This window comes from Coenobita brevimanus, chromosome 87 (genome assembly GCF_032717465.1).
Source record: "Coenobita brevimanus isolate Jiangsu-jjx chromosome 87, ASM3271746v2, whole genome shotgun sequence".
NCBI classification, from domain to species: domain Eukaryota; kingdom Metazoa; phylum Arthropoda; class Malacostraca; order Decapoda; family Coenobitidae; genus Coenobita; species Coenobita brevimanus.
The window spans coordinates 4,975,242-4,996,181 of record NC_137040.1 but is presented as its reverse complement, the minus strand read 5'-3'; positions in this window follow the sequence as shown (position 1 = coordinate 4,996,181).

Sequence of the window (20,940 nt, the reverse complement as noted above, 5' to 3'; positions counted from 1 at the left end):
ACTCTGTAAGTACCGGGGAGGGTTCGGCCACTGTACGGCCCTCAGTTGCTGTCCCTCTGTAGCGCCGCCACATCGGCCACTGTACGTGTGGGGGAAGATTCGGCCACTGTACGCTCTTCAGCTACAGCCACATCTGGAAAAGGCCTCGGAGTGTCAGCTATTGAGAGCACTCCGACTGGCAAAGAGAGGAGGAGTGGAACCGCGATATCGGCCACTGTACGTGTCGGGGAGGGTTCGCCCACTGTACACCCCTCATCCACTACCTCCTCCTCCTACGGGAGTACTACCTCCGGAGTGTCAGCTATTGAGCGCACTCCGGTTGGCAAAGGAAGCAGGAGTGGAGCCGCGATATCGGCCACTGTACGTGTCGGGGAGGGTTCGGCCACTGTACCCCCCTCATCCACTACCTCTTCCTCCTACGGGAGTAACACCGCCACATCGGCCACTGTACGTCCTTCTGTTACTTCCCGTGGGGCAGGCAGACCCGCGGTATCGGCCACTGTACGTGCCGGGAAGGGTGTAGCCTCTGTGCGCCCCTCATCTGCCTCTTCCTTCTTCGGGAGCAGCACCGCCACATCGGCCACTGTACGTGTGGGGGAAGGGACGGCCACTGTACGCCCTTCAGCTGTGGACCCTGGAGATCACGGAACCGCCACATCGGCCACTGTACGTGTGGGGGAAGGAACGGCCACTGTACGTCCTTCATCTGTGATCCCTGAGGTCCTCCCGGAGCAGGAGGTCCCTTGCGCGGCCGGCCTTCCACCTGTCGGCTGCGTGGGACGCCCCTCTCTTACTCCCTCCAGGTGTGGTTCCCCTGAGGTACTACCGGAAAGGTGGGGGGGCCCTGTGTCGGCCCTGCCGCCTACACCTGGTCGGTCCCGGTCTCTGGTGGACGCCAGACAGAAGAGGTGCCGCAGTCTGCCCCTGACGGCGCCCTTCCCTAAAGGAGACCGCAGCACCCAGGCTCCCAGACCGGGCCTCAGAGTCAGGCCGTTTGGGCTCCACTCCCCCACGACTCTCCGCTCGGAAGAAGAGGCGACAGGCCCGTCTCCTGCAGCTGTTCGGCCCCAGTCCCGAGGGCCGCCCTTCAGGTCAAGGCCCCCAGTTCGGAGGGCCTCCCTGCACCCCACCGACGAGGCTCCAGCACGAGGGCCTCTCAGGTCGAGGCCCCCAAACGGGAGATCCAAGCTGCACCCCCCTGACGAAGGAACCCCGGGCAGTGACACCCCTACGGGCAGTCCACTGTCTCCTGCAGGAGGGCTCCCCAGTAGAGCCCCCTCCCACGCCCGGGCGCCTCTTGTGGTAAGCCCAGGAAACAAGGGCCAACAGTGACTGAAATGTATCTCGTGTGCCTTGGAAAACCACAGAGACGGGAGTGAACAGTGACAGTGAAAGAGCGAGGCCATAATAATATAAGTAACACACTGTGAGACAAGTACCCAGGCTGAATAGAAAAGACTAGTGAACACGGACATATAGCCTGACCGCGAGGAAAAGCCGTGAGTCTGTAAACAGTGTCCCGCGACTAAGTAATTTTCTCGAGTGTCGCGACTCGCGCTCTGATCAATTATAGTAATATTCACTCTCTCGACCCCAGGCCCTCTCTACCCATAGTGCATCCGGTTGAGACTATTAAATACTAATTTTGCCTATAGACACAATACGGGTATATGGAACTTACAACTCACCATCAAGATATAATTGCAGAACTCTACACTTTGCCTGTGATGTGTGTGATACATATTATTGGGAAGCTAACTCTGTAAACCTGTCTCCATCATATCCTGTAACTCTTTGTTTATATTGTAACAGTGTATTGAATAAGCCAATAGATGTGTTAAGGTGTGCTGCCTAGTGTTTATGCCCTGTTCCATTGTAAGTGTTTTATTTCCGGTCCGGAAAGAGAACCCAGCTCAGTCGCGGACGTTTTTAGTCCGAGAAGTTGAGCTAAAAACACCCCGCATAACACTTTTCTCCCCTGCTGTATCCTTTCTCCCACTTCATCCTTTAACCTTCCATCATTGCCCATTAGCCTACGCTACTTAAAGAGTTCAAGGTACTCCTTTTCTCCATTTCCTAGTAATCATTCGATTACACTATGTACTCTTCATATTCCACCTCATGCTTCTCACTTTCTTAAGCTGCGAGACTTGCTATATGTATCCATAGAGAATTCTCTTCGCTAGAATGCGTCTGAAAGAAAAGCTACGCAAAGTGTGTGAATCAAAATAAAAAGAACGATCAACACTGCAGTATAAAACAGTTTGTCACTGTATTATTCAGAAATATGTCAGAGATGTACTTCATTGTGTATGTGTCGGTTTAAGTTCTGCCCATTTCTTTTTATCATTCAGCGATAAGACTGAAAGCTGGACTACAAAATGGGCGATTGTGTGCGTGTATGCGCCAACGCAAGCTCGTGCAAGCAGAGTGAAAGAAGAGTTCTGGACAAATGTGGAAACGTGCATGGAAAAGTTTGAAAGGAATGAGAGAGTGTTTTTGCCTGGAGATATGAATGGAAAGGTAGGGAATGGGAAGGTGGATGGAGTAGTTGGTGAGTGGGGTGTGCCTGCAGAGTTGGATGTGAGTGGCTGTGCTTTAGTGGACATTTGTGCCGGGAGGGGGTTGGTGATAGCTAATACCCTCTTCAGGCACAAAATAATCCACAGGTATACATGGCGAGTGATGAGAAGGGTGGGTGGTGAACTGAACGAACGGAAAGCAATGATTGATTATGAGTGTGTGGATGAAAGGATAAGGTGTATAATGGATGCAAGTGTGTATAGAGGTTGGGGAAGTGGATTTTCAGACCACGACTTGGTGGTGGTCAAAATTAAAGTCCAAATAAAATGGAGAAATAGAAGAAGCGAAGGACAGGAAGAAGTAGTTCATACAAGGAGAGTGGAAAAGTTGCAAGAAGATGGAAAAAAGGCAGAATATATGGGGGAAGTGGAGGAACAAGTACCGGTAGGTAAATATAGATTGAAGCAGATGGGGACCGTGGAAGGTGTGTGCAAGGTATTCACACAAGAACTCTGTGCAGCATGCGAAGTGGTGTGTGGGGTGAAGAGAGGACGAAAGGGGGTGCAAGGAACAGCATGGTGGACTGAAGAGGTGAGAAAGGCTGTGGCAAAAAAGAAGAATGCATGTAGTGAGTGGATGAGAAACAAAGGCGTGGAAGAAGTTGAGAAACGGAAGAGAGAGTTATACGGAGAGAGGAAGAGAGATGAAAAGATTAGTAAGAGAGAGTAAGAAGAGAGTGGATGAGGAATTTGGAGGGAACTTGAGTCTAAAGTGGAGGGAATGTAAGAAAATGTTCTGGAAAGAGGTTAAGAGAGTAGGACAGGGTGGCAGTGAAGTTAGTAGGGGAGTGAAAGATAAAAATGGTAGATTACTAGTGGAGAAGGGAGAAAAAGTGAGCAGATGGAGGGAACACTTTAAGGAATTGTTGAATATAGAGAATGAAAGTAATGCAAGTATAAGTGGCTGGGGAATGGCTTGGAGAAGGAGGGATGTGAGAAGAGAGGAAGAAATCAGTAGGATGGAAGTTGTGGAAGCAATGAAGAAAGTTAAAATGGGGAAAGCCCCAGGAATAGATGGAGTGTGTGGTGATATGTTGAAGCATCGGGGAGAGATAGTAGTAGAATGGATGTGGAAGATATGCAGATTGGCATGGGAAGAAGGTAGAGTCCAGGAGGACTGGAAGTCAGGTATAATTATTCCCCTGTACAAAGGAAAAGGGGAAAATGAAGTGTGTGGTAATCATAGGGACATTTGTCTTCTTACTGTAATAGGAAAAGTATATGGTAGGATACTTATTGACAGAGTTAGGGAAATAACAGAGGAATTAGTTGGAGAAGAACAGGGAGGTTTTAGGAAGGGAAGAGGTTGTGTAGATCAGATATTCATTCTTAGATCTTTAATGGAAAAATTTCTAGAGAAGGGAAAGAAGTTGTATGTTGCCTTCATGGATCTGGAGAAAGCATATGACAGGGTGGATAGACAAGGATTGTGGAAAGTGTTAAGAATTTATGGAGTAGATCGTAAGTTGTTGAAGGCCGTGAAGAGTATGTATGAGGGTGCTAAGGCTGCAGTGAGTGTGGATAGTGATCTGAGTGAATTTTTCTATCTGAATGTTGGATTGAAACAAGGATGTGCTATGTCTCCATGCTTGTTCAGTCTGTATAAAGATGTGGTTATAAAAGAGATACAAGGTAGGGCAGTGGATGTTGGAGCGGCCCTAGTGAGAGAGGGCAGTGTTTAGAAAATACCTGTATTGTTGTTTGCGGATGATACTGTGTTGTTAAGTGAAGAAGAGGGGGAACTGGAAGGCTTGGTGAATGAGTTTGGGAGTGTGTGTAAGAAACGGAATCTAAAGGTGAATGTAGGGAAGAGTAAAGTTATGGTCTTCGAGAGAGGTGAAGTCAGTGAGTGTACTGTACAGTGAGGTTGGATGAGGAGGATATGGAAAATGTGAATACGTTTAAGTACTTAAGTAATGTGATGAGTAAGGATGGAAATCTAGAGGGCGAAGTACTTGAAAGGGTGCAACAGTGAAGAAAGGTTGCTGGTTCCTTGAAAGCAGTGATAAGAAACAGGGATGTGAGCATGGAAGTGAAAAAGCTACTACATGACAGTATTGTGATACCAACTCTAACGTATGGAAGAGAAGCTTGGACCTTACTGGAGGGACAGAAGTCAAGAGTGAGAGCAGTGGAAATGAGTTATTTGAGAGGAGCATGTGGAGTCACATGGAGAGACAGACTGACAAATGAGGAAGTGAAGGAGCTTTGTGATGTGGATGTGGATGTGATAAGAAACGTTAGGAAAAACACACTGAGGTTGTCTGGACATGTGGAGAGGACGGAGAGAGAGAGAGACTGACGAGGAGAGTGTATGTGAGAGGCGGAGGGGGGGAAGAGGGAGGGGGAGGCCAAGGATGAGATGGAGGGATGGAGTGGGGACGTATATGAGAGAGGGAGGTGTGAGCTGAGAGCAGGGCAGTGAAATGGCGGGGGGACAGGGCGACATGGAGGCGATATGTTTGTGGCCACCCCTTACGGGATTAAGACGTCTGGCAATAGATAGATAGATAGACATAGTGACTAAACTGCTGGATCTACTTGCAGTCAAAAGAAGAGTGGCAGGTAGCAGGTTAACCCCTCCACTGTGACTGATTATAGCTTTTCAGTTTCTCTCTTGCTGTTGCCGGACGATTTTATTCAGTTAGTAAAGCGTAGATGTATCTGTGTTCATTTAAGTCCATATTGGGTCCACCAAAGGACCCCCGGAAGGTCCTGTAGTGGAAAGGATAGATTTAATCCTTTCTCATGCAAGCGAAGCAAGAATGAGAAAGGGATATGTCTGTTGGAAGTGATGCGTGTAAGTCGATTTTTTTTTTTTATTGCCTATGTTTGTGTGTTGGAGCCTGTATATGCCATCGGCAGAAGGACATAGGGTGCAAATATGTGTGAGGACATGTAACAGCACCGACTTTAAATGTCCGCCACGACGTGGGACTAGACGCTATAATCTCAGGGCTCATGCATCGTAAGTACTCGACCACCGACGTATTAATCCTGTCATTACAAGATGTTTTCTAAACTGAATAATACTGTCTGGGGTTAATCAGAATTACAGAATACCTAAGAAATCATCGTAATGAATGAAAGAGATTCAAAGGTTTATAGACAGATAAGTACTGTTATACATTAGATGTGTGCAAATATAGTTACGCGTGATTCATATATTTGAGTATATTGAAAGTTACAAGAAAAGAGGAGATATTTTGTGCTCTCTTTTTCCCCTGCAGATATCAGCATATATTTATATATAAATAAAAATACACACACACACACACACACACACACACACACACACACACACACAGATTTTATATATATATATATATATATATATATATATATATATATATATATATATATATATATCCGTTGCCTATCCATTTCTCTAATTTAGCAGTTAAATGGTATTCCCAGTCCTTCATGTACACGAATGTTCAGCTCCGGAACAATTTTTCTCAGGTTTTCCTTATAATGCCCCAAGCAATCGACGTGAGCGGATCTTGATGTCTTTAAAAACCACTGATTGTGCACAATTGTGTTTTGCTAAAGCGAGTGTGTGGCAAGACCCACCACCTCCCTTTGTTGTGTGTACCGTACTCTGTATACCTTTGCAACAATAAACATTTCAGTCACGCAGTCAAACTTCCTCTCGAAGGGGTAGTTTATATGCATCTAGTTCGAAAGGGTAGCTTTTATACATCTAGTCCTTGATTCTTTATTGCTTACATACAAAAAAGAAAAACTACATATACACGCACACCAATGAATATCAATAAACAAATGGAGTAAAACTCAAAATAGCATCTGTGCACATTACTGAGAGTGAGAAGAATGAATGGTGTGTGTACAATGAGAAAGAAGGAAATATTAAAAATAAAGCCTATCGAAAGCAAGAGGGTCACTGAGGCAACCAATCAGGTTTTACTGTCTCAATCTTCCCCTACGGCACACAACAATTGATTTACACCAAGGTTCCCATGCAGGATACAAGGAAAGCAAACTCTGTCGACAAAGCTTGAGGTGGCAGACAAAGCTTGAGGTGGTGCACAAAGCTTGAGGCGGTACACAAAGCTTGAGGTGGTACAAAAATTTTGAGGTGGTACACAAAACTTGAGGTGGTGCACAAGGCTTGAGGTGACACACCGACCTTGACATGGTACACAAAGCTTCATAAGGCAAGCAAAACTTGGTCACCAAAAAATCTTGAGATGGCAGGGAAAGCTTGAGGAATGTATTGTAGCAAATGCAGACATGTGTGGAGTGGGGAGTGGCGTCTACATCGCGTAACTAACTGATGAAAGCACACAGCTGCGAAGCGATATCAGAGGCTTTGGCGCTGACACCTTGGATGAGATTAATGAACAATTTTAACAATTCCCTCTCGTAACCTGGATTTATATTTGCAGGGAGGACAAAGGGAATGTACAGTACTATTTTCCCACGTCTTCCGTTCTTTATTTTTAAAAATTAATGAGGAAAAAAAAATATCAGTTACTTGTTTACTTATTCATTTCCAGGAACCTTGCCACGTCTCTTGTTTCTCCTGCAAATCAAAATATTTGGGTTAAGGGAGTTGGTCGATAAGTCTGTGAATCTCTGGGCACTTATCAACATCACGTCACACTTATTGACAACTGTTAAAATGCTTCCTGCATCCAGATCCAAATCCATCTCGAAACTTAATCAACTCTTCCTTGACCTACTGCCCACAGTTCCACCAGATTTTATTGAAACCCGATAACAACTTTATGCGATAGCTTGTACACAATCAGACATGGGTGAATATATAACCGTCTAACTTCGATGTCAGAGATTAAAAACTGAAAAAGAATGAAAAAGAAAAATTGCTACTAAATCTCCCATGCCGCTTTTTTTTTTTCTTTTTTTTTTCTTTTTTTAATAACCCCATGTCTGGAATCTGGACGACTACATAAACCGTTCCCTTAGGCACAGACGTACTTTTATGTGCCACACACCTTCACATGTCGCCACTTATCGGCTGCAGTGCCCACCACTCATACTAAAACCATGTCAGGGTTCTCTCTTTCAGTATTAGTGAGGGTGTTTTATGATACATTGGTGGATTTTGTTGCAAGGTCTGATTTTACCAATCTTGCTTGTAGCTCCATCGGTAAAAAAAAAAAAAAAAAAAGTTACAAGAAAATAATCAACTGATATTTGTTTCTGGAGAGAGAGAGAGAGAGAGAGAGAGAGAGAGAGAGAGAGAGAGAGAGAGAGAACTTCCTTTATTTCTTGTTTTTCCAGCAAAGCAAAATCTGACTTACGAGGGAGATAATAATGCTAATAAATCCGGGCCCAGGCTTTTTATCGGCTTTATCAGCATCAAAATTAACTCACTCACGCCCGAGAGAACTCTTGTATATGTATCTCATCCAACACCATACAGTTTTACGAGTATTAAGCTGAGAGTGAATTCTAGGAGCTAAACATTAAGGCAGACAATTATTTTTCGATGTCACAGTCTTCCCTTACCATACAATTACCATACAACATGCAGGAATTGGTTTACATCCAAGTCCCTAATTATAATGCTGAGTGAACACTGACAAAGGGGAAATAAACTGTGTCCAAGAGTCTGACCTGCCCGAATAGAACCAGGAACATCTCAAGCAAGCTTTATAAACAAGAAATATACAGTACTGAAGCCAAGGAAGAGGAGAAGAACGCCAAGTCTAGCAGTCTTGATCAACTGAACCAGCTTCAGTTCCGAATGATGCTTCGAGGCGGATTTGCCTGGTGGGATGGGAGGGAGGAAGGTGGGGGTTGGAGGGGGGAGGAAGGGGAATGAAGGATGTGGAGGGGAGGATGAGGAAGAAGGTGAGACGTGGGCGACAGCTTGGGTAACGATGGGGGTGGTGCTGGCTGAAGAAGACGAAGAGGGGGGATTAAAATAGGTTCGAATCACTTGCATAATTCTCGCCACCAGACCATCAGAGTTCGTAACAGCAGACGGACTCCTTTTAACTCTTGCTTGAGTTCCATGCCTTTTCTTCTTCCCGTTTCCCTCTCGGTCTTCCCCCTCTTTTTCTTCCCCTCTCTCCTGCTGGCGCTTGAGTTCAATGATGGTGTGGAGGATGATGGTGACGAAAATGAGGGCAATGCAGGCCAACAACCACACGTCCACTACCTTCACGTAGGAGGTTTTAGGTAGAGAAGAGAGAGTCTAAAGAAGAGGAGGAGGAAGCAAAGTCAGTTTTACACCTTTTGACTGTGCGAGGATCATTAATCCATTAGTGACCACAGCTGTATATATCCGTCAAGTCTTGTGTTTGCAAGAATAAGCTAAAAGACGTCGCTATACTGAGCTTCATGAGTCAACACGGCCTCACCTGCGTTAGTAGTGTAGCCATAACCAACAGCACGGTGAGGGCAGCCATCACCCTCACCTCGAAGATGGCGACGGGGAAATAGAGTGTGACGAAGGCCGTGACTAGGAGGAGGAGTGAGGGTGTGTAGATGGTGAGGAAGGAGTACCCATAAAGGCGAGTTAGAGGCACCTCCACCATCACCTCGCTGAACGTACCCTCATCTACCTCCACAAGTCTCACATCACCCACCTACGAGAGAATTAACATTTCAAGGAGAGAATTCAATACTTCAGAGAAGAAAACGACACTTCAAGGAGAGAAATAACACCTCAGGGAGGGAATTTAATACTTTAGAGAGGGAAATAACACTTTGGGTAGAGAAATAACACTTTAGAGAGACAATTTAACACTTAACTCAGGGCGAATAGCACTCCAGGGAGAGAAATAGCACTTCAGATAAATAATTTAACACAGAAGACAAGGATGCACTTCGGGGAGGGAAATAGCATTTCAGGAAGACAATTAACGCTTAAGGTGGATTAGAGAAAGCTTCGATACCATCACCTCACTAAACGCATTTTAGTCTGTGATCCTTGCCCCCATCCGCATCCACCAGTACCACTTCACCCACCTAGGAGAGGGAGGGCATGCAGTATACACTTCAGTGAGAGTGAAACAGTGAAGATGAATGAATGTATATAGATGCTGTGGAAGGGGTAACTACAAAGGCGAAGTAACGTCACTTCCACCATCATCTCACTGAATGCAAAGCCATTTGAAAGTTAGTCGACATTGTTCTACCTGCGTTGTGTCTTGATTTACATATTTGGCATTCTACGGGTGACTTTACACTCCCTCTTCTGTCTTTCCTTCATTCTTTCCACTTCCTTCAGCCTGTGGGTGACTCTACACTGAGTGACAAGCCGAATGGTTTCCTGTGCACCAGGAAACCATTTACTATGCTGGAGGGTAACCATATAACCAAATTTTGGCCCCTGGTGGTTTAGTGGGTAATTATTGCGCTCCAATCGGATTGAGCCGGTGAAGGGTTATATCCAAGGAGTGGTTGGGGTTGATTGCTCATGTAATACCACTCAGGGCTGAGTGAGGCTGGTCACTCTCATCTTAAATGTCGGGACCAACTGCCTAGCCCCGGGCTCCCATGCTCCTCATGGGGTAATGTAGGATTAGATTATGGATGGATGGATGGCATGCTTTTCCAAAGGACAGAGTATTCTTTCTCACATTGTTTTATTGTGTGCTTCATATTGCTATTACATAACGGTAATTCGTGTTGCACCTTCCATTGCCACAGCCAGTAAAGAAACGTCGGTGATCTTTAGCTCGTGGTTGCACCCTTATCTACTCGTACTTCCACCACTCTCATTATCACCAACCTAGGAGAGAGAGAGAGAGAGAGAGAGAGAGAGAGAGAGAGAGCAATGAAGTGAGTTTTTATGGTGCATTCAGCCAGTCTTATGGTTTTAGCCAAAATAAATTATTTAACTATAAATCCTGAATTAGTCAGCAAGATAGTTTTAGGAAGCGCCTAAAAGCAGTTCTGGCCACAGATAAAAATTATCTGTCATTAGCTAGGAGAAAATGAACGAAGGCTTCTTAACTGTCTGAATAATGAATTCTCCCCCTAATTGACTATCTATCTATCTATCTATTTCCAGACGCCTCAATCCCGTTTGGGGTGGCCACAAACAAATCGCCTCCAAGTCGCCCTGTCCCCCGCCATTTCACTGCCCTGCTCCCAACTCACACCCCCCTCTCTCATATACTTCTCCACCCCATCCCTCCATCTCATCCTCGGCCTCCCCCTACCTCTTCCTCCCTCCACCTCACTCACACTCTCTTCGTCAGTCTTTCACCCTCCATCCTCTCCACATGGCCAAACCACCTCAGTGTGTTCCTCATAACGCTTCCTATTGACTAACAGTGGGTTAAAAAGTACACAGATACACTCAGCTTAAGGCTTGCAAGGAAAGGAAATTTAAAGAAAGGAAATTTAAAGACAGAACAGACACATGTATGTACAGTAGGTGTGTGACGTCTTGAAATCGACACGCATATGAACACCAAATCATAGTATATAAAAGAATATCATCCATTATTAAGTATTTGTTTCCCGTATTATGGCATCTAACATTTACCCATCTGAAGTTTAGCCAGTGCTCAAAAAGTATAAGACAGAATGAACGAAAGAAAGGAATGAAATCGTGACCGGGTTCAGTGAATGATGGAGAGAATGAATCATTCGAGGTAGGAGACGGGAGGGATATTAACATGTTAGTTACCTGTATGTATTCTATTTTTGCCAAGAATTCTCAATATATGGGGGGGAATTTTTCTCAGTTTGTCGTATGCTGTGCTCAGTTTTATGTTGCTACATTAGAAAAATATTCCTTGTGAATTTTCAGTCAGCGGAACAATTATCATAGTTATCCCTTTCAAATTTAGAGAACTACTCTACAGTAGTCTATAGTTATTCACTGTGACAACAATGACCGTGGTGTCCACTAATCCACTAATGTATCATTTTAAAAAATGAAAGGAGCATGACACTGGCTATACAGCAATAAAATATACAGAATAATGTATGAGTGATAAGGTTCTTAGGGCAGGAACGTAGTCGTACGAAGTGCTATGCTTTAGAGTAACGGCATTTATTTCAACTAGCTTAAGAAAAATAAATTAAGCTTCCTAAACTTTAGTAGAAGATTTTTTAAAGATCATATAGTATTAGAAAAAACTAAGGAATACTTAATATTCTATAAGTATTTTCAAAACTACTATAACTGCTCTCAACTTTCTTCTAGACATCAGTCATATTACTACACTCCCTCATTGCAGATAACTGAAGTTGTTGTTTGTTGTAACCCCATTTTTTGTAGACCCAAGGTTGAGGGAGATTTCCTTCTTTCCATGGGTTGAGAGGTACTATAAATAGTTTCAGTCGTTATTTATGTTAAATATGCGTTGTTTTCCCTACTTTCCCTGTGGTGCTCATTTTCATCTTGATCATTTTTGTACTGACTATCGCGGCACTGATCGATGAAATGTTTCCATACCGTCGCGAGGACTGTGATTTCTAGATATCAGTGGACTATGGCGTACCTGAGGCTGTAACAAAGGGAATAGAACACTAAATACTAGTACTGATTCTAGACATTAATGATTTTTGAAGTTTTATAACAACAGTGGAACAAACGTTACTTAAACAATCGTATGGCAAAATAATGATTATAACTTACCATCTGTATACAGTTGTTCACAGATTATCTTCCCAGTGTTTCTTCAACACTCCAGTATTTTTGAGGAGTGGATCATTTGGATCCCACACAGCTCTCCTGTGGTACACGGCTGCAATAAGTTGTTTAGTAGACATAATTACCAGAACCCAACCGCCCCCAAACGCAGTACCAGCACGACTGAATGGTGATGCAAATGCCTGGGGAGTGGGGATGTCGCTAGGCAATGTGCGACGTTTTGGAACATCCTGCATCGCGTAGCGACGAGCGTGGAAAGTTAGCGGGGCGACAAACCTCCCCGTTCATTCAGTGTGGCCACCCACAAAGGATTTTGTAAGTTTTTTCGTCACCTCATCGCTCCCCGCTCAAGTCTTCCCGCTCATCGCGTTCGGTGTGGCCGTAACTAACATTTCGGGATATACATTCTATGTATGGTCTCTGATGAACGACACTTTCATCATTCTTTCTCTTATTTTCTCTAGTCTTAACCATTTCACCTGTACTTATACCAGACGAACAAGCAATATTTTTTGCCCACCTTTAGAAGGTGGAGCGATAATGTTTTTGCCTGGCTCTGTATGTGTGTGTGTTTGTGTGTGTGTGTGTGTGTGTGTGTGTTCCATTATATCTTATGAACGGCTTGAGCTATCAACATGAAACCCTCAGGGTATCATGATATGACCTAAATCTTGGACTTGGCCAACAGCATAACCTGGCGGTCGATTAGCATTCGGTTCCGGAATGTTTTTCTTTCATCATTTTTCCTTTGCTCAAGTACCTTTTCATGGTAAAGACCATGTCTGAGTTTGGGACAGAAATGTATATCTCAGTTTTGTTCCTTGTCTTATTCCCATCATTCCTTTTCTTCATAATTATGTTTAAGGCTTTGTTCTTAAGTTGTAATAGTTAGTGTTATACTAGGATACTCCTAATCTAATGGGGTTCTTCTAAACAGGGAGGAACACCAAAGCAGGATTTGACACACCTTAAGTACAGGGTAGACACAGAAATTCCAGATGGCAAGACGAAAGATTAATTATTGCACTAGCCTCTATATACAACTTCACATCCTGTATCGTGAGGTATAGCTATAAAAAATGGTCTTGGGAGGGGAGATCTGGAGGAAGATGTCCTGGATATTACACTTACATTCGCTGCTGGGATACTCTCTGGAAAAGAAAGGGGGCCGGGGTTTGACTCTGAATCAATGGAGGTAGGGCTAAGGGGGAGACAGGCTACAACCCTGGCTCCGAAAAGTAGGCCCGATGTCTGGCTTTTTCTCTCTTTTGTCTGGCGATAGGGTTCTGTGGTTTGTGCCCAGAAGTGGGTCTAGCAGTGAAGTTAGAAGGGACCCGAGGCAGTCGGGACAACAAGTTTGTGTTACTAAGCCCAGGATTCCTTTTCCAGGGGTCGGAAGGCACTCTCTACTTGTGGGAGCGGATCTGTGTGTGTGGGGGGGGGACTTGCTCCAGCTTCAGCGTCACGGTGGGGAAGCCTGCCTGACTCAAGGGAGTGTGTGGTCTGGAACTCCTTCTGCATTGCCAAGCCGCCTCTAGCAAGCTCGGTTGTGCCACATCTAGCAAGCACACCGGGACCTGGAACTCCTTCTACATTGCCAAGCCGCCTCTAGCAAGCTCGGTTGTGCTGCATCTAACAAGCACACTGGAACTCCTTCTGCGTTGGCGTTGCCAAGCCGTCTCGAGTAAGCTTGGTTGTGCCGCATCTAGCGAGCACATTGGAAGCTGGAATTCTGGGTTGCTAAGCTGCCTGTAGCAAAGTCGGTTGTCCAGCCTCTAACAAGCCCTATGTCGACGAGACCTCGTCGCTGTACTGGTGGCTCGGTTTGCGATGGAGGCGGTGTGGCGGCTCCGAGCTAGAGGGACTTACGGCTGCAGGGTGCGCCGACTCCCTGTTTCTCCCCTGGGCGGATATTCCAGCGATTCGGTGGTGGCTTCTCAGGGCGAGCGTATTTTCTACTGCCGCCTTTGGAGCCGGGACTGCGGTAGATCCTTCGGCCTGTTGGGCTGGGGTCCCGGGCATTTTAGTAAGCCTTCAAGATACCATAGCTTCTTAATGGACTCTATGATACATATGACTTCTTCTTCCATTAATTCTCTTCTACGTATTCGGTGTGCTCTCAGGAAAAATCCTGTAACCATACTTGATTTTGTCATATCGCTATGTGCAGATAAGTACAGAAGGCAGTCATCCTTATTGGTAGGTTCTTGTATACTTAGAACTTAACTGTCTTCTCGCATTTCCAAATTATCATACCTAAGAAAGGCAATTTGTTTTCTTTCTCTTGCTCTGTTGTGAACTATTTATCTTGATTAACATTACAGAGTCTTCTTAATTTGTTGACTTCAATGTTCTTGGGTATTACCACAAGTACATCGTCCACATATCTAAGCCATACAGATTCCCTGCCAACAGTCCTAATGAAACTATAATGTAGAAAGAAAACAAATTGCAGTTCTTAGGTACGGTAATTTGGAAAGGCGAGAAGTCAGTTACGTTCTCAGTATACAGGAAACCAACCAATAGGGATGACTACATTCACTACTTATCTGCACTTAGTGATAAGGCAAAATCAGGTGTGGTAATGGGATTCTTCCTGAAAGCATACCGAATATGTAGTAAAGAATTCATTGAAGAAGAAATCAAATATATCATAGAGTCCTTTAAGAAGCCATGGTATCCAGAAGGCTTACTATTACAACTTAAAAACAAAGCTTTAAACATAAATGTGAAGAAAAGGAATGATGGGAATAAGACAAGGAACAGGACTGAGAGATACATTTCTATCGCAGACTCAGACATGGTGTCTATCATAGATACCTGAGGATCAGGTACCATACAGTAGGTACCTGAGTGAAGGAAAAATGAATGTTGTTTGTTCGTCAGGTATAAGGACGGGTGAAATGGTTAAGACTAGAGAAAATAAGAGAAAGAATGATAAAAGTGTCATTTATCAGATAGCACGCAAAGGATATGATGCCATATATAGGGGAAACTGGATGAGGTTCAGAAAAGAAAACTGAAGAACTTGAGAGGATGTCAAACACATAGAACGCCAAACTCTCTTGTATTGCATATAGAGCAATGTAACAACCTTCCACATTAGGAAAGCTCAAAAATTATCCAGGAAGATCTAAACAAAAGAATGAGGATATCTCTTGAAGCTACATAAATACGAGTAAATAACAGAAATGTAGTTAACCATTCCCCGCCATTTCACCGCCTTGCTCCTAGCTCACACACCCCTCTTCCATATAGCCTACCTCTCCACTCCATCCCTCCATCTCATCCTTGGCCTCCCCTTCCCTCTCCCCCCCTCCACCTCACTAACATACTCTCTTTTCGTCAGTCTCTCACTCTCCATCCTCTCCACATGGCCAAACCACCTCAATTTGTTTTTCCTAACGTTTCCTATCACATCCACATCCACACCACAACGCTCCTTCACTTCCTCATTTGTCAGTCTGTCTCTCCATGTGACTCCACATGCTCCTCTCAAATAACTCATTTCCGCTGCTCTCACACTTAACTTCTGCATGTCCCTCCGACAAGGTCCAAGCTTCACTTCCGTACGTTAGAGTTTGTATCACAATACTGTCATGTAGTAACTTTTCACTTCCATGCTCACTTCCCTATTTCTCATCACTGCTTTCAAGGAGCCAGGACCCTTTCTTCCTTGCTGTACCCTTTCAGGCACCTCACACTCTAAACTTCCATCCTTACTCATCACTCTACCCAAGACTTAAACGCACTCACATTTTCCATGTCCTCCTCATCCATCCTCACTGTATATATACTGACTTCACATCTCTCAAAGACCATAACTTTACTCTTCCCTACATTCATCTTTAGATTCCGTTTCTTACACACTCTCCCAAACTCACCCACCAAGCCTTGAAGCTCCTCTTCGTCTTCACTTACAGTAACAAATCATCTGCAAACAACAGTACAGGGAGTTTCCAAACACTGCCCTCTCTCATTAGGGCCACTCCAACATCCACTGCCCTACCTTGTATCTCTTGTATAACCCCATGCATAATCAGACTGAACAACCATGGACACATGACACATACCTGTTTCAGTCCACCTTCAAGTAGAAAAATTCACTCAGCTCATTATCCACACGCACTGCAACCTTATCACCCTTATACATATATAGATATACAAATATACATACATATACATGTATACACACCTCTCCTACTCTCTCCTACCTCATACTCCAGCAAAATCTTGGTCCCTGTGTATTGTGCCGAAGAGTTGTTAGAGTCGATAATGAGGTAAGCTGCTGAAGCAGAAATTAGTCTGAAATAGACCTGGCACGCCTGCGAGTCAAAGGGGTACAGATGCAGATGGAAGTCACAAGTGAAGGTGAGGGTGAACCGACGACGCAGGGTGATGGTGTTACACGCCCCGTCGTACACTTCCACTGCCAGGAATACATACATACATACGTATATACATATATAGATAAATAGATAGATAGATAGATAGATATGAGTTCAATATAGAACTGTATGTGAAAAAAGTTACTTCTTTCTATACAAGACTGTACAGTACAGTTGCATTAATCTTTACAGCGTATCTATACTGTGTTGATAACTAATTGTTCCGATAACTAATCACCAACATTTAAGCAAGGTGGAAGGGTTGTGATCTCGCTTCATTAGTCCAGAACCACAGACTTGCAAAATCATTACTGACTGCAAATAAACACATGACCAAAAAAGTACTACCCATAAGGAGTCCAGTGATACCGGAAATGATCCCTGTCAGTAGTGATGTCCCAAGATAATTACTTTATCATCTGAATATTTATATGACAGCAATACAGTTTACTGAGTAGAAGCCAAGTAGATCTCCCAGCGTGGGAAAGTCACTGGACATTCTATGGGATTAATCGTCTGTGGTGTACGGCTGTTTTACAAGTTATGTGCACACAACCGGTACTATTATGATCAAGTATAGGTGACTAACCCTCCCTGGTGCTGTTGCTAAGGCCGAGGGACGTGTAGGGGCAGTGGCGGTTTATGTGTGCTGTGGTGAAGCGGTCCACGTTGGAATAGTGGCTGCCCACCGCGTTGTTGAACCATAGCAAAGGTGTCCAGATGCTCAACAGCTCGTGCTCAGTCAGGAAGTTGAGGCTGGAATTTAACTTGAGATTGTGAAATTTGAGGCGGGGGTCTGCCCAAATTACTTCTAGCAGGAAGGACATCATCATCTCCATATGTGTCGTGTCCACACTGACGGTATCAGTTGTAATATTCAGTGCCACAGGAAGTGAGCGGCCCTTTGGCGATGGGGGACGGTTCTTTTGGTAAGCATCTGACATCACCACCATCTGGCAGTTAATCTCGTCGCTATGATCACGGCAGTCATGCCAGAGGTCACAGCGTTGCTTCATGGGCACACAGGTCGCGTCGTCACAGGTGAAATGACCCTCAGGGCAAGGGGATAGGAGCAGCTGCTGCGTCTGTTGCCCTGCACACCACGACCGCCGACCCATTGGGAAGTTAGGCATGGTATCTGCGAGGTGAGCTAGAATGTTGTTGGCAGCATCCACCAGGAGCCAAGTGTCATTCATCTGCTTGATTGCTCCGCCGCCATACTCCCGGAATTCAAGATGTCCAGGCTGACTCTGCCAAGCCAAGAAGGTTTTTTGTTCTATTGCTCCCTTAAGCCTGAACACTGGCGGTGCCTTCAGCTGGCACATAACGCATGCTTTGGTCTCATGGCAACTTACATCGTCCACCATGTTACTGCCAATGTAGGCACAGTTCTCAAACTGCAAACCGTTGGGTTCCCCTCGACTCCAAGGCACGGAAAGAGTCATGTTTGGGTCATCTGGGTCCAACCACATTCCCTCTTGTGTTGAGTCCGTGAATGGTGTCCAGTAGTTGCACGTGAGACCTATGGCGTCCAGCCCTGCAGCCCTCATGTCCTGCAACTCCTGCCTGCTGGTGGGTCTAGGCAGATGAGAACCTAGAGCGTTACATAGATATGCCGCAGTAGAGTGAGGGACCCGCAAGAACCAGAAGGAGTTAGGATGGTTTGTTGTTAGACAAAGCTTGTTCAGTTCCACATCGTAACTACTCTCCACCTGTGTCAGTTGCAGGTCACGCTCCCACGACAGATAGTCGCCTTGTGTATCCTGGTTGCACTCCACCATGTCCCGCATCTCACCCTCACTCACCACCCTGGACCACACGTTCACCTAAGAAAGGAGCACTGAGTATTAGCTACCGTGGTCCCGCCCCTAACATGTCCCATCTGTTATATAAAATAGATACATATTTTATTTTTAATCTTCTTTGGCCAGACATGTTAAAATCTTCAGGTTGGTAGACCTTAAACTTATCATTACTCAAGCTAACATAACCTAGCCTAACCTAACTTAACCTAGTGTAACCTAATCTCACCTAACTTAACCTAACCTAACCTGATCTAACCTATTCCAACCTAACCTAACTTAGCCTAGCTCAATATAACCTAACCTCACCCAGTGTAACCTTATCTAACTCAACCTAGTCTAACGTAATCTTACCTACTTCTTACTTAACTTAACCTAACCTAGCATAACCTATCCCAACATAACCTCAGTACTGACCTGTGTAAGTTCGCCATCGATATTAGAGACGTTGCAAGGTGCCCGTCCGAGCCAAACGGTGTCGGGGTGAAGTAGCTCCCCCTTCCCCACCTTCACCCCACTCCTCCCTTGCTCAGTCCCGTCCACGTAACCCACCAGCTCCCCCATCTGGGCGTCCCACGTCAAGCATAGGTGGTGCCACCTGGAAAAGGAGAAGAGAAAGGGTTAGATTGGATTAGATTTATGGCTTTGTGAGTTTTAGTAAGATTCCTAACATCTTTTCCTTACTAGTTTATTTCAGCAAATTTGTCGTCTCTTCTGTGTTATTTATGTAATCTGTTTCGGTAATAGTACAGGAGGAAGTCGCCTTAATGTGGTGGCACCGTTATACCCATGCGGCTGCACTGCCCGGTTATACAAGCTTCTCTCATGTCCCTCCCTCTCCCATGAAAGGAAGATGATGAACTCCAGGCGGAGGGCAGCTTCAGCCTGCAGTTCACTAGGTTATGATGAGTCTGGGGTTGCAACTACCAAATGCCACTACTACTTCTACTACTACTACTTCTACTACTACTATTTCTACTACTACTACTACTACTATTGCTACTACTACTACTACTACTACTACTACTGCAACTACCACCAACACCGCCACTACCACCAACACCGCCACCACCATCTCTACTACTGCTACTACTACTAATGCTATTAGTATTTATGTGTAATGTACAAAATAAATCGATGATGATCAAGTGCTAGAGAGCCTCCCACTCTAACAAGAAGACGGTCCTACGCTTACCTATTACATTCATGGCTCATTTCTGCCAAGTCAGATCCAGACGGGTCAATTTCCGTCCATAAAGATCAGGTCGGGGTTATTCAGGTCCAGAGAGGGGTATTTTGACCACTCAATATTCAGTCAGGATTTCCACATCCAGTCTGGCCCCGCTGATTTCCGTTCTATGTAAAATTTTCGCGCTTTTTCTTATCCAGGAAACTCTAGGTTAGGTTAGGTTTGTTTTCTTAGTATCAGACTAGGTTACTTTGTTAGTCAGCTAAGTTAATCTGTTAGGTGAAGTTAGGTTAGGGTAGAAAATAAAAAATGTGGAAGGGTGATCATCCTGGGAAAATCAAATTTAGCATGTCGTGCAAAAATGGTATACAAAAGGGCAATTTGCGTCCAGGCTAGACAGATCAGTTCAGGACTCGTATTCTTGTTGGTGAAGGAAGTTCCCTAACACCTCCTTCTCAACTATTGATGTATTTGGATATGCGTGGATAATATCCTTTAGTGACCCTCTGCTTGGGGCTCTAATAACTGCAGTTCATACAGAATAAATGGGTTGGTGTTGTGGTATTCGCGGAGGTGTGCCTGACGTGAACCAAACCAATGTACAGTATCTCTGGACCTTGAACCGAACTACGTCACCCGTACAGCCAGGGACGTAAATATTCGTAATGTTTCACTTCACTCCTGTAAACATCGAGAGTGTGAGCTATGGCTTTCGAATCCTAATGATACCAAATTCGGAGCCCGTCAGACTTTTTAGAATATTGTGTAAGAATTTCATTATTGTTGGACAAAAAAAATGGAGAGATTTTATTGTCGGCGACTGTGTCTATGTGGCTCGCCTTGTATGCAACTCCGCCCGACTCATCCTAGGTTTAACCGGGGAAAAGAAAGAGAGGACTGTGAGGAACCCAAGGGAGAAAAATAAAGTGAAAGAGAGGCCCGTATCATAGGTAATGTGTGAGATTTCGGGACGTCTCTTCCTTAGTTACTTGTATAGTATACTTTCTTAAGGTTCTCTTGTATATTATATTAATCGTTTTAATATCGACAAAGTTTGCCTCAATAACATACAGGAGGAAAAAGTGGTGCAATCATCAGACTAAATCAACACAGAAGAGACGCTATGAAATCTCCAAAACGACCCCAAGAGTCACTGTCTTAGAATATCCTGAAGGCGTGAGGACTGACCTGAGAATGTGGATGTAGGAGTGGATAATCATAAAGACCCAGTTCCCCCCTACCACCAGGCGCATCCGGTCCATCCACACCCCTGACATCCACACCGCGGGGGGAGAAAGAGAATTTGCCTCCATAAGAACAGACATGCGTACAGACAGACAAATGGTTATTGAGTACTTGGGCAGAAAGGCAA